The sequence below is a fragment of the Phocoena phocoena genome, chromosome 8 (assembly GCF_963924675.1).
Source record: "Phocoena phocoena chromosome 8, mPhoPho1.1, whole genome shotgun sequence".
NCBI lineage: Eukaryota > Metazoa > Chordata > Mammalia > Artiodactyla > Phocoenidae > Phocoena > Phocoena phocoena.
Genome location: NC_089226.1, coordinates 28,697,930 through 28,703,527, shown reverse-complemented (window position 1 = coordinate 28,703,527; position 5,598 = coordinate 28,697,930).

Here is a 5,598-nt window from a genome sequence, read left to right as displayed (position 1 = left end):
TGCTGCTCCAGCTCCCTGGGCAGGAAAAGCAATGAAAATGAAAGTAGCTTTCTTTCTTTGTTCTCAGTGGACCAGCATTACCTAAAAAGGAAACTGTAGCTTCTCAAATTCTCTCATACTTTGACAGGATAGAATTTGACTCCTCCTCTGATATGTAGCTTCTCTCTTTTAGAACACAGGAAGTGAATACTGACTTTTCTCCTTACTGTAACAAAGTCACCAGAATGAAATACACACACACACACACACACACACACACACACACACACACACACACACACACAGGGGTACAAACATAAGTTTCTATGTTCTGTTTTCCAGACTATTTTTAACACAGTTAATAAGTCAAATTGACCCTTATTTGTCTCTGTGCCACCCCTTAGCCACTAAATAGTAGGGGTGCCTCACTTGACTGATGTCTCCTCAACCCCGGAAATGAAGTGTGAACTTAGAAGCCTTGGGTGAAGGGGAGCGAGAAATTGACTGAGATATGCCAAACAGTTTTAAAAACCCAGATAAATGATCTCTTTACTTCTCTCCTCATCTGCTATTTTGTCAGTTCTGGGTATTGTTTATCCATGAGATTCATGTGTATACTTTTATCTGTTAAATGCGCAAGGAACTCTTAAAAATTTCTTAAAATAATACATAGATGTTTTCCATGAAAATGAAACAATAGAAAATTTTGTGAAACAGAGTAAGATCATCCAGCTTCTTTAATTTCACATTACAAACATACAACACTATAAATATATAATGCAATTATATGTTTAGCTTGCATCTTTGTGAATCTTTTTCTATTCTTATAAAAAACACATAGTACAATACTGATTTTATTAATGGCCACAATCATTGGCCTACTTGTATCCATGCCCCTTGCTCTGACTACAGACTGGCCTTGTAACTTGTTTTGGCCAACATGATACAGTAGAGGGACATTGTGTAGTTCTGAGCACAGATCTTCAGAAGCATTGTGCACTTTAACCTCTTGGACACCTGAACCTCCATGTGAATAAGCCTGGCCTAGCTTACTAGAGAATAAGAGACATCACATACAGGAAAGCCCAGTTGTCTTAGCCAAGGTCATGCTAGAACAGCTTTTTTTTTTTTTTTAATTGGAGTATAGTTGTTTTACAATGTTGTGTTAGTTTTTACTGTACAGTGAAGTAGAGCTCCCTGTGCTATACAGCAGGTTCTTACACATTAGTGTATTTATGTCAATCCCAATCTCCCAATTCATCTCCCCCAACCTTCCCCGCTTTGTGTCCATATGTTTGTTTTCTACATCTGTGTCTCTGTTTCTGCCTTGCAAACTGGTTCGTCTGTAACATTTTTCTAGATTTCACATATATGCATTAATATATGATATTTGTTTTTCTCTTTCTGACTTACTTCACTCTGTATTTACACTTTAGAAAGCCAGATGCTTTCCAAAAATATAGTAGGTCCCAACAATGTCAGTATAGATGCTTACCCTACATGCAGGTGATCTCAGACACATGAATAATTCCAAAGACAAGAGCCACTCAGTGAACTGGTCAACTTGTGAACAATAGTAAATGTTTATTGTTTTAAGCCACTGCAGTTTGGGGTAGTTTGTTGCTCAGCAATAGATAACTGATAAACACATATTTACCTATAACTTCTTTCCCATATTATCAATAATTTGCTTTTTAAAAAATTGACAATGTATGAAAAACCTCTAAAAAAGTCAACACATTAAGAACTATCTCATTTTTGATGACTATACAGTATTAAAGTGCTGATAGATTATAATTTTAAAATATTTTGTCAAATTATGCACACTTAAGGCAACTAATCCAGTAGTACAGCAAAGTGTTTAATAAAAAACATATTCTCCAGTATCTCTCCCAATCTTCGATCCCATATCCTACATGTCACTTGCCTAAATGATTTCTATTTTTATTTTCTAGTGGTAATCTTCAGAATTCTCAATAACTTGCCTATTTTATCCCTCTATTTTCTTATATATCAAATACAAACAATGCCATTGATTACCTTGAAAAATGAGATGCAGTTCATTTACACTGCCTCATTTACATCTTATTCTACCTAATATTTGATATCACAATTTTTAAATATTAAATAATATATTTAACCCTCATTTCCTCTTCCATCAGTGTTGCTCAGAAGCTTACTTTTCTTCTATGTAAATTGAAGATTTTTGCCCTCATACAATCTCCTCCGTCTTTTCTCACCTCCAATTATGCCAATATTTTTAACCTATATTTTTATTTTACATTGTCAACTTATTAAGATTTTCATTCACTTGTGTATCCACAACCAAGCCTTCTGTGCTTTGTCTGTTATAATAACCAAATGTTAAAGAACCAATGAAGAACATTTACATTATTTTTGGCTATGTACATATTGCAATCTGTCTGGAAAAGTGATATGTTGGGACTATACTTCCTTCTCTTTGGGCCCAATCTCCCAAATAATTTTATCCCAAAGAATATTTCTAGTCTCAAGATCTACTAACTCACAATTACCTGGTCTCCTATACTTGGCCTTCACTCCTGTAATTCTATCTAAGGCCAAGCCATCACTCTCTTCATTCTATTCACTCACTCTCACCTACACAAGGACATTGTTTAACAATAGTCACATTGCTCTCTTACATCATTGATTTTCCCACTTACTCATATCAACACTATAACCATAAAAATACATTATAATACTCCATATTAAAAAATCCTCCCTGATCCCACTTCCCCATAACTCCTCAAAATCATTATCTATCATTGCTGTCTCCAACTGATTTTTATTCTGTCTTGAACCAGCTCCAATCACCTTTTTGTCTCTAGCCCCCTACCAAAATGACTCTTGTTAATGTAACCAGTGACTTCCACATTGTCAAATTAAATATTTAATCTGCAATAGCCTTTTTGACCTATAGAAGCATTTCACAGTAATATTTTCACCTCTTCCTGAAACCCTTCATTCATTTGCCTTTCAAATAACAACCCTGTGCTGATTCTCCTGCTACTTCAGCTGGCTGCTTCTTCTAGTAACGCTTGCCAGTTAATTCATATCTTTGGTCTCTGTTCTGTTTTTCCTCATTTAGCAGACTCATCCAGTATCTTGGTTTTCAATACTGTTTATGTATAGGAAGGCACTCAACATTTTAACATTCAGCCTATGCCTGTTCCCTGAATACCATATTCATATAGCCAATGTCAACGGGCATCTATTTGAATGTCTGGTAGATATCTCAATCTTGACACTTCAACCCCCAGCTCCCATCTACCTCCTCTGAGAGTGTTTTCCATTTTATTCTTACAGTTATTCAAGCCAATTTCATTGTTCCAGTTATTCAGAGTGGAACACGTAATTCTTTTTTCCCAAAACTTTATCCAATCTGTTGACTTTACTTTCAAAACATGAATTTTGCTCATGACCGTCACTTCTACTCTTATCTATTCTTACTATCTCACCTTCCAAACAAACAGTATAAACAACTTGTCAAGTTCAAGAAAATACTCTGTTAGATTTTCTAGGGGATTCTGTTGGGTTTATAGATTAATTTGGGTAGAAAATTGAAATTTTTACATTTATTTGTCTTATCGATGATGATGATCTATCCCTCATTCTAGTCAATCTTCTCTTATATCATTCAATGTTTTTAAAAAATATTTTTCCACATATACTTTGCAACTATTTGTTTAGAATTTTCTATAAGTGTGTTATATTTGTTGCTTTTGCAAAGAGAGGCTTTAAAACAGCAAAAAGTACTTCCTAATTAGTTGTCTTTTGAATATAAGGATGCTATTAAATGTTGTATATTGACTCAATTCTTGCAAATGTGGGGACTATATATTAATTCTAAGAAATTTTCAATAAATAATGTCATATTTTTCAGGAATAGTGATGGTTTTATTTCTTGGCTTCCAAATATTTTTACTTTTGGTTTTATTGTCTTGGAAGTCTAGTGCAAAATTGATTTTTTTAAAAATATTATTTTATCTAAAGATAATACTTCTGTATTTCTGTACAAGAAAGCTATAGATTTTCTCATATTAAGTGTTATTCCTCTGTTCCTTTTTTCCTGATAGGCTTTTATTAGATACATGCTTTTAGATTAAGGGATTGCTTTTCTCTCTGTTTTTCTTTTTTATTATGAACAAATTCTGAATACTATTGAATGCCTTCTAAACTTCTTAAAATATCACAATTTTCCCTTTAATCTCTTATTTTGAGGAATGCTATCATAATTATTTTTATTATCAAACTATAACTGCATTCCCAGAATAAACACTAACTGGTTAAAAAATATTAGTAATGTTTCATATATGGCTAGAATTGCTTAACATGTTATTTAGAATGTTTACATCAATGTTCCTGAAAAATCATCCTGTATTTTTCTAACTTTGCTTCTACCTCTCTAGTTTCATATCAGTTTTGTACTAGATCTGTAAAAGAATTGGAGTTTACTTATCTTTTCATTTTATGGAAGCATTTATGTAAAATTGAGTTTATCAATTTCTTAAACGTTTTGTAAGACATTTGTCTACAGTCACTTGGGTCTGTTATTTTTGCAGTAGATATGACAAAAAATAATTAATTTAATGTTTATTGATCCATTTGTCTTTTAATTTCTTTATATATTAATTCACTTTTTGTAGAATTCCATCTATGTTATGTATTGTATTCTCTTATGATTTTTTTTATTTATGTTTATCTCTATTTGTTGCACTTTTTTATCTCTAATATTGTCTTTGTGCTAATTCTATTTTTTCATACTCAGTCTTGCTGAACATCTGCTATCTGACCATTCTTTTTTAAAGGACCAGGATTTTTCTTAAGTGATCTCTTCAATTTTTTGTTTTGTTACCATTTCATAATTTTTTTCTTTTTAATATTTATTATTTGCTTTCTTCTATTTTCTAAGTGGTTCAGTATTTTTCTGACTTCTCAAGTTGAATGCTTAGTTTATACTTTTTTCCTTTCTTCTTTTTATATGTGTTTATGTATATTTCATAATTTATGTTTGTATATGTATATACTATCTGTGTGTGTTCTTATTTCCAACTATGTGGAAATGTGTGGCAGTCTTTATGTTATTAGGTTTCTAATATTATCATGCAGTAGTCAGAGAATGAAGTCTCTCCCTGTATATTTTTGAACTTTGGGATGTGTCTCATGTCTCCACATGGACATGAAGTCCAGAAACCTAAACATCATGAATCTTTGTAGTGTTAGTTAAACTTACAATTCAAACTTCAGTAAAATTGAAGTTTGAATTACAATTCAAACCCATACAATTTCAGTTTCTCCTTGCTTTGGAGATGTAAGGTGGTACAGTGGTTAATAATTCAGATTCCAGAGTAAGCCAGATTGCCTTCAAATCCTGGTGCAGCCACCTACTAACTGTGTAACTTTGGGCACATCACTTAAGCTCTATTTTCTTTTGTTTCCTTACCTGTAAAATGGTAATATTGATAGTGATTACTTTATAGGGCTGTTATGAGGGTTAAAGTAGCTACTTATATACACACAATCCCTTATAACAATCAAAATCCTTAAAATAATCCTGACATACAATAATAAATATTACCTATTATGGTTGTATTTGAC